Source organism: Varroa jacobsoni, unplaced genomic scaffold (genome assembly GCF_002532875.2).
Source record: "Varroa jacobsoni isolate VJ856 unplaced genomic scaffold, vjacob_1.0 scaffold_420, whole genome shotgun sequence".
Taxonomy (NCBI): Eukaryota; Metazoa; Arthropoda; class Arachnida; order Mesostigmata; family Varroidae; genus Varroa; species Varroa jacobsoni.
Window position 1 is genome coordinate 31761 of NW_019213322.1, and position 10086 is coordinate 41846.

The window sequence follows — 10086 nt, forward strand, 5'->3', positions numbered from 1 at the left end:
AACGTTGAACGTATGAAACATTGCTTACTTAAGGTAGTCAAGGTGTGGTTCCGTGCATTCGAACCAAATCACTACTTTTCTGTTCTTAACTATTTTCCTTCGTATGTGGCCACGTAAAACATTCACCGCATTTTTATTTACCTCGCCAGGGTGTCCATCCAGAGCGACGACTGAAGAAGGTCTTTTCCACTGGTTTGGCAGCAGCAGCAGCAGTAGTCGTAGTAGTAGTAGTAGTAGTTGTTGTTGTTGTTGTTGTTGTTGTCGTTGTTGCTGTTGCTTCTATAGAAGAGAGGGCACGCCCCCGCGCACTGGGACGGCCGTGGAATAATCCTCGTTTTCGATGCGGGGGAGGTATCAAATGCTGTTGCGGCAACTGTGAACGTCGCCCCTCGCTTTTTCCGTATACGACAATAATCGGTATTAATACGTATACTAATATTATCGTCGACTGCGACAGGAAGAGCAGCAGCAGCAGCAGCCGCAATAATCAGTCGACTGCTGGAGACAGCAGCACGCGATGGCAAATAAAGGTTCTTCATTCATTTGTTCATCAATATATCAAATCCTTATCAAACTCCCCTGCTTGATAGTAGTACGTTTACAGATTTGCCGCTTCTTTCCTTTCGCCTAGATTAGAGCTTGTATTCCTGGTCACTGTTGTGTTCCTGTAGTTCTGTTATTTTCGTCAGCTCATGCCGGACGCAGTCCATTCAGCTATGTTTCCCCGCTTGTGCGCCCTTCTGGGGGGCGTCACCTCTCTTGAGCTCGCGGCGCCGTTACCCGCTGTAAGGTTGATTGCTGCTTGCACAGATGAACTCTCCCGGTGTCAGCACTAACAAGCAGAACTGACGGAATGGATTGGAACTTGCTTCCCAGCTATTGTTATTATCGTTAACTAAAATAGTAAATGTCCACACACTATCATAGTTTGTTCTCGTCGAACGACAAAGTTGTACACATAGGCGCACCTCATCATAGAAGTAGCGTAAAAGTACAACTAAAGGCAATCATGCGACAGTGCCGAATTATCGATGCTGCTAATACTACCTCTGTTGACCGACGATGAGTGGAATACGTCTTCTGTGTGTGCGATACATATGTGCTGGATAGTCAGGTCAGGTACGACGTTACTCGCAGTGCAGTGTTGAGTAAAATATAGCTCCTAACGGATGCTATCCCGATACGTGCACATGCACACACATAGACACACATACACACACACATACACAGAGGAACGAGGCTACTCAAAACTTCATTTCACCCAGAGCGCGAGAGCCAAGTGCTGCTGGATTCGTTTCGTTGAAGAATGAACGACTGACTAATTGGTACGTTGCGTAGCGAAAAAACTCAATCACTTTTACACCATTTTACACTTAACACTAACAGTACATTGGTTGAAGAAATGGAAGCACTGAGCATCTTTACCCAATCATCACTGCCCGCAATAATAGCCACTATCGTAACATCCATATCACCACCAGCCAGACGGGCAGCCTGCCTCTGCCAAAACAGCCATACGTAGCGGCAGCTCCATCGCCATAATAGCGATCAGCCGCAGCTGCCCCAACGACACCCTTCTTCTACAGACCACTGCTTTGCCTGCTATGAACAGCAGCATCACAAACTGCAGAAGACGCGGCGGCGGCGGCGGCGGCGACTATGATAGCGGAGCACACAGAGCCTTTAGCACTGACACAACACTAACGAAAAGCAGTCAGCTTCAGCGAATAACACAACAACCTGACTCCTAGCCAAATGCACGGATGCTGTGCTCACGCAGACGATCAACCTTACAGATTCACTCGCTCGTCCATAATAACAATAGAGAAGACGACAGCAACAGTCGATCGATCAAGGCGACTGCCAGCATTATCAGCCCACTGCAAAGCGCCATTGTGCTCAACGGATAAACGCATTGGATGGATGCAGCTATGGGGCAGGCGGGTCGCCCCCCTGGGAACAACTTAGTTTATTTAGGTCGTTTCTCAAATCATTTTCAGTGGATTCTAATCCTTGTAATTGACGAGGCGTTTTACTGTCTGCTCGATTGCGCACGTGAAAAATGAGTTCAAGGGACTGCGTGAGACATGTAATAACGCAACTATACTATCACCGCTTTTAGAACTTTTCAGTGCGTAATCGGGACATGTCTCGTTTCTGTTTTATGTTGAGTTTCTAACAAGCAGCTCACTGATCTACACACAGTTTCTGTTTTGTAAAAATAGCACATATTTGCTCAATGTTATAACACATAATGTGATACAATTTAGTACACCCGGTGGGCCTGGGGAACGGGGCTCAATCTAGGTAATCTCAGTTATTTCATTCTACTGCATCGCCAATCACGAACAGAGAGATTAGTGAAGTGTTTTACATTGTTGATGTAAGGTGAAATCTTCGCATAGGAACAAACCAACGTCATTTGGTGCCATGTCACAGTAATACGAAACACACTACGGACCCTTGAATAAAACATTAATAACATAATGTTATAGGAATGTCAGGCAATTAAATGGGTATGTAGTAGACTTTTCATGTAAACTGCTGCTGTGCAAGATCGAATTTTAATATTTACACTATTGTTCTGGCTATAACAATGACGAGATAGGTAGAGTTAGGCATCTAAAGCTTCGATATGGGTTCACTGGGTCTTGTGCTTCAAACTAGCCCAGTTCTTTTGCCCAATTACGTTTGACTAATAGGAGACGTGACAATAGCTATGTAGGAAGCGAGTGTGAGAGTGAGAAAAATATGATTTGTGTGCCCTGCTGATTTCAGAATACAGGCAGACAGATGTTCACTAATGTTAATCTGTCATTTTAGACCCAGCTTAATGTAGATCGACATGGTGTTGTCAGACAAAGAAGTTCAATGCTAAACATACGTATATCATTTGAAAATAATTGAACTCAATAGTTGGCTAGAGAATGACGTAGCCAGAAAGCATAAGACGGTACGACTTTAAGAACTTGTTGCCTTCGACTGATGTAGCAACAATGGCCCGCATCGTTCCTTAGTTTTTACATATAGTGCACACTATCTTAACAATTTGTCGAAAAAAAATTGTGACTGTTGACACGTGTGGCTTATCGAAAACGGCTAGGAGCACAAGCGCTAACTGCGATGCTAAACCTATCAAGTCCGAGAAATTTATACGTTACGTCTTTCTGATTACTAAGTGTGTGCGCTATGGTCGCAGAATACGCGTTGTAATAGAACGAATAAGTGAAACAAACTTCATATAAAGTGACACATAGGAATCATGCCCTATACCTAGGGAGCACCAGTTTGAAACTCGATTAAACTGTTGTTACTAATTTTCGCTCTGTAATGTGCAAATACACAATGCTAAAGTAGCGTACAATTCAAAACTTTTATTTTCTACATCCTGCCATATAGCGATACTCTGATATGATACGTTGATAGATCATTAAATAACGATCAGTCAAAGGTGGCCTTGTTCTGTTTTAAACCAAATATAAGCAGCCACGAGAGAAACGAAGTAATTTTCAGGCGAATATAAGCATAATGTAACTCTTTGTAACTCACAATTGAGCGTAACTTCAACAGAAGAAACGTATTGGCCGAACAAATTTGGAGGAATAAACATGTTTCAATAACGCATCATTGAAGATCTAAAATCTAAATAAGTGAGCACTTTCCCTAATTAGCCTCGACCCTTTCCAAGCTTCTATCCAGCATGTGCAACAGCAGATTATTTTATAAAACAGAATCAACAATTATAATTGGTTTGCCATCAAACAAAGTAGGCTATAGTTGCTTTTAGCCTTTTTTCTGACGTATTGCAATATAGACACTTGCATAGAGTAAAAATGTATTGCTTCGTAAGTTCGAAACCCATTTTTCAAAGCATATACCCAATAACTTCTGCCTTACATTTAACATGCAAACAAATTTAATGCAATATGTACTGAACAATTTAATAGTTACATAATTTGTTAAATCAAACACATTTAATAACTCTATCAACTATATGGTAATTATCTTCCTATTAGGATGAACGGCAAATGTCTTCTCCAAAAAAATTGTCTCATAACATTTAAAATTTTTTTTTGTATAAGGTTATTATTTGAATTAAAGTTAGAAAAATATAACTCTCACTGTAACGGCCAGTACTGCTATTTGTTTGGAATATTATCAGTACGGAAACAACTACCGATAATGAAACCGGTACTGTTTTTCTACAGGAAGTTTTCTATATTCATCTGCCTAATTCTTATGGGACAGAAATGAATAAACTTGCGCAAGTTTCACCTCGCTTATTAGCTACGTCAAGTGTGAGCTTTGCCAAGTTCGTCCTTTAAATTGGTATTTCAACTTAATTAGCCAGAAATGTAACAGTCAACTAATTAAGCTTTGTCTTTGCTACCGGACAATACAATCTGCAACCTTTATAGAGCACTACGTGAGCGTCGTAAACAAAACACTCTGAACTTTCCCTTCTTTACCACCATTCAAAACCATTCAGACTCTACAGATATAATTTTTGCACATCGCGTTTATTCCACATTTAAATCATGTTCTTATCGTCTTTATATTGTATTTCTCTACGAAACCTCAAATAAAAATGTGCCTTATACATCTTGTTAAACTTTGTAATAAAACTCACTACGGTATGATAGACCTTTGCGCTTATTAAGGGCAATTTGCCCTTTTTGGAATAGAGCCTACGTGCCTGCTCTGCTATTATGTACTATAATACTCGTCGCTAGAAGGAAGTCTAGAGTCATGCACAAAAGCACGAAAAAAAAAGAAACAAACATAATTGATATTAAATACTAAGTGATTCGAATAAACAAGTAAAGGCAAACGGGCCTTAACTTAGTTCAAATGGTCGTTTTCATGGGCTAAATCGTAAAGGAAGTCGTAACCCCCATGTGACTAATCTTAATCGAGACGTTTAACCTAGTGCTGATATCCGCGCGAAAACTTTTAACATTGTTGGTCGATTCGGTTTTTAAGTCACATTATTTGTAGAACAATCTTTGTGTAAATGGACCTTTTTAGCATATCACTACCGTTCTTCTGTTCTGATAGGCCTAATTTGGGATGATTAGTTTTAAACTACAATCTGCAGCTTCATCACTTAGTTAGATTTGGCCTGCCTATGAAACGAGGGAACGGACAGTTGATATTAACATTGGTTTTAGAAAAGGCCATTCGTTACGGCGGCATTAAATGATTAGAGTCAATTTTTTGTAAGAACGGAGGTAGCTGGCTAGCTCATCCGTTAGATGCCATAACTGTGGCCAGTGACCAGACGGGGTGGATGACCTCAATCGCTATAGAAATCGATAGAATCCCGCACGATGTTTTTTACCATTGAATGAAAAACCTTGTATAGAACGGTGCCGTAGTTGACACGTATTACGTCACCCTTAAAAATATAAAGATGGTCACGCTATCATGACTCTGGGACCAAGAAATGCTACTTAGGTCTTATTTTTTGTCAATTGTTACTTGAGATGACGATGATGATGAGTTGCTCATTTCCTATCCTGATTCTAGCCGTGGCGTCACAGACTATTTTTGAGAAATCTTAAAGGAAGTGATTTCTTCTATCGAACTCTTTCACTCGCAATTTAGAGGAGTGACGTGAACCCTGCTCTGCAAATGATATTGGCCTTCAGCTGGACACCTGTCGAAAGAGGTTCAGGAAAAATCTAGTTATTTATTTATTCTACTTTTACTGCTAATCGGACCCATTTCCTTGCACCGATAGACAATAATAATCATGACTTTGGTTGCCGTGAGGACGATGCAGAGCCCTTATTCCGTTCCGCACAACTGTTGACGATGTTACTATCTCTCTATCCCAATACGAGGTGCACCCACTTTCCTATTAATCTTTGCTGTACACACAAGTTGCTTATTATCTTTATTTTTTTACAAACGCCAAAATATCGTGAACCTTGTGGAACTTTTAGAGATGTCAACATTTCACTTCGTGGATATATATTTTTGTTGTTTTTTTTTAAATTTTATCTCAAACAAGCTTTTTGTAGTAGAAATTTATAGAAATGAAGTAGTAAGTTAGTTAGGCAGTTAAGCTAGATATATATTATAAACACATACAATTCTCAAAGAAAAGTTGTAAAAATATCGGCACTTTTTTAGTGATTTTTAGTGATCGATTATATACACTTCACACGAGATTCTCAAATTGGCAGCTGCTCCCCTCAATCGTTCATTGGCTTACACAAAGTTGAATATAAAATGGTCTATGATTGGAGATATATGTTTATTAGAGTACAGTAGGTAATGTAATTTTAAAGGACTAGCATCTTAGGAGGTAAAGTAAAATAAAATTTAACAGACAAAAGGCAACATTTACGTTTCTACTCTGCGATGCGCTACTTCCACCGTAGGTAGGTAGGTAAGTCTCGCTTGTTCTTTGGTCATATTCATATTTGACCGAAAATTCCTTCCTTCTCTCAGAGGACCTGAAATGGGAAAAGGCCGAAAAGTGTCACTGTGTGTCTGCGTGTGCATGTACTGACCATTATATAGATATATAAAAGACCATTGCGCTCGTTCTATTACTATGCTGTTCACTTTCTAAAGATAACGTTCGAATACTTGTCTGCTGAAAATGGCCATAGCAGAATTAACGGTACCGTAAAGGTAGGTAGTGAAGAACCTAATGGAACGAACGCGGATTCACAACCACTTTAATGTTCAACAATCCACTTCTTGAGGACATCTTATCTTTTTATCTTTTGGTTACTTTTGGGAAATGATGAAAACGACTGCTATTTGTTAGTCTCTGGACGAAAAATAATGATCTTCGTTTGGTGGTAACAGCTGCAGCTGTACCGCTACAGTTACTGCTGAAGACTACCCATACGGATATCAACTTCAATGGCCGGTCAGCGCAGGGAAACGCGGACCAAATCAATTAATGTGGTTCTTCTGATAACTGATTAAGCACGCCAGTTGTAAAAAAGGGATACGCATTAACAATCATAGCAGAGGCGCTTGAAGCGGGCACTGTATATTCTTATGAACTGGGTCAGTATCCGCTATACATGTTTATTCTATTTAGTGTTATCAGCTGTCCTCCAGGTCGAATATAGTCGGCGTGTTTTGCAAAATAAGCGTTTGAAGTATTTTAACTTGTCTGCGCCACTCGTCGGTCCAATCTGGTAACACATCAGCATATTGGGAAAAAAAGGTTGGGTTCAAGGGCTCAAGCTGGGGCGACAAATCACCGACGCAGTTAGTAACGTTGTAACTCTGTTCACCGAAAAACCCACGGGTTATACGTGAGAGCGAAGTTTACTGTTGAATCATTTTTCCAAAATCCTAATAGCTGATGCGCTCAGCTACTTTTTATTCTGGTCTAACTCATTTACATTTATGTTCCTCTTTCTATTGGGAGAAGGGGGTCTTTGGCGGGTGTCGGCCTACAGACAAATGACTGTTGTTTCCGGCCCGTTCACAGTATTATTCTGTACATGATAATAACTTAAAACTATAGTCTTTGTTATCTGAATGCTTCGGTCGTGTTTAGAGAGCATGACGATATACTGATGAATAGTGCTTTGTGAGTTACATAATGATATGAAGAATATGGTTATATCCTACCTGCAGCTTGCTAAAAATCCTATCAGACAGACAGGGGCTTTAAGTTTCAGCTTTCACGGCGAAAGTTGACGCTCTGTTAACAATAATTAAAATATATTTAGATATCAATGTAAGCCACGCACTGGCTCCTTGTATCTGAAGTAGTCCAAAAGATGCTTGCAGTTACTCGGCGCGAGAATGGACTGACCGATAAGTCGCTGACGGTGAGTTGCACATTTCTAAAAACAATAAAAAATCACTCAAAAAAAAATACATGTATACAAACGATCCGTTTGTTGCTCTGCTTTTGTGCTTAACTTTGTCTACTGGCAAGTAGAGGTAGTTGTAATATTGTATAAGAGGATATCACACGCCTACAGTTGGATGGGTTCTGAGAGTAGTACACTTCCATAAGAGAAAACTGTATAGGGTTAAAAGAGCATCGTAAATCCAGAATACACGCCATTTATAGCTTTAGCTATGCGCAGAAAGTAGATCAGATGAACCTCTGGCAGAAATCTCTCTTGTTTCTATATACGTACGACCCAAATACAAGCTGAAATTTGTACACTAATTCGTTGATACTTATGTCGTATGCTTCGCGCACTTAACGCTTAGAAACTTTACCATTCTAATCTTTTTAAATGTATAGTTGAAGATCAGGTTTGCTATTCCATGAAAATTCGTCTCTATGGATCTCGGTATACCACCTGTCTTTGTAATACTGATAGTCCGTTTAAGTTATCACATAAACTCCCTTCATGTCGAATCGAATAAATAGAACATGCTACGTAAACATGAAACTGCTGAATAAATAAATACTTTTGTTCGAACGGGAATTTTTTACAATAAAAAGCATGATCAATTTGTCGCCCAAACGGTTACGCATACGCAGGTCGTGAGGTCGAATATTCCCGGGCAGATAGTCGACCCAAAGGTACGTTGAAGAAAAATTAACACATGCTGCCGCGCATATGATCGATGAACTTTAAGACGTAGTTGCCCTACCTCTGGCCGCTCTAGAAGGTAAATTCGGCAACACTACTGGCCAGCGAAGGTCAGATCAATAATCAATTACATCATTTTCACACGAGCAAAATATATATGTAGGGAGAGAAATAAATAGCACAGATCATGTACATAATCATATATAGCGTCAAAGTCAAACACCATTTGTATATAGAGCCTTGAAGTCATAAAAGAATAACGGGCGGCGGCCGCTTATCTAGTTAACTTAACCATCTAGTTCGGTCGATATGTACGCCGACACAAAGCTTATAGCACCGAGCCTGACAAAATTTACATATGAAGTTATCGTCTAGTTTCTGATACGCCTGTGGCCCGTCCACTAAATGACTGAACTGCCAATGGTGTTATGATAAGCTGGCTAGTTTTTGTTTTCCCTCCTTTTTCCCGCCCGTTGTTGCAGGCATCAGATAAACGGCAAACAAGTCAATTTCCGTTATCCACTGTTCTTGACTGTTAATGCATGCCTTGACGTCTTACTGACAAAGCTTCTTCCAAAGTTTTTTGACAAATATTCGACTTTTTGCCACCAGGTGCTATATATATATCGATTCTAAACGAGATGTTCAAAGGTCCCGCTATGAGTTGTTTTAATCTCTAATCCACTAAATCTGTAAGGGAATAAACGTATTTTTTACAATTTACACCAGGACAAAAACTATAGCAGTGCTGACTACTTGCGTTAAACATATACACCTATATATATAAATGTATTTAAAACCGAACGCCTTTTTAGGAGTTGTTGTTCAGACCCTATCTAAATACCAACATGTATTTTAACGATCTGTTTGCATCTTCTAGATGTGTCACTCGCAATATTTATGCTTTTTCAATGTAAACACTATCCATATCTTTAATTTCGCGTAAACCGTTCACAGGCTTATCCCATGTGTTCCCTTTATATAGCCATTTTGAGAGTTGCAGACTGACGCAGATTTTTTGGGGTGTTGCTTAATAGCGCTTCATGGATATCAATCTTCAAACGCGCTCATTTTCAAACATTATTGTGTACTGGTACTTGTATTTTCAAGCAGTCAGCAGCAACAATGCGATGTGGTTCGGTGCACCACCTTATTAGAAGACGTATTGTTTTCATTTAGACACTGCAGCGTACAACAGTTTTTCAAACTCAGAGATAATGTAAATAAGATAATTGTTTGCTTTCTGGGACAACTATAAGGCCTTTTTCATTAAACGCCACACTTAAAATATAAACATTGCTCGGAAATTTGCTTACCGGTGATTGACCGATAAAATAAATATCTTTCATTCAAAAAGATTGGAAGACGTCATTTTATTTCGTCTTTACTTTGACATGATTGGGCAGCCAACGACATCGATCAAATCTCTTAGGTTTATTGGTTCCGGAAAACTTTATACAGGAATTTTACAGGTAGAGGTTTTCCTAGACAATCCGCTATATAGTATTTCCATCAAACTCCTTTGTTAACCCTCCTCTCTTTCTATATACAT

At 39.6% G+C, this 10086-nt stretch overlaps 1 protein-coding gene across 2 annotated transcripts in view; it reads right to left on the minus strand.

The window, feature by feature from the left end:
• slpr (mitogen-activated protein kinase kinase kinase slipper) overlaps positions 1-10086 on the minus strand; it is a 35229-nt gene that overhangs the window by 22252 nt on the left and 2891 nt on the right. For both annotated transcript variants that reach the window (XR_002680223.2, XM_022832877.2), the window contains exons 2-3: positions 6356-6464; positions 142-5659 (exon numbers count right to left, since the gene is read on the minus strand). The gene's annotated coding sequence lies outside the window, so the exon portion shown is untranslated. The remainder of the gene's footprint in view (positions 1-141; positions 5660-6355; positions 6465-10086) is intronic.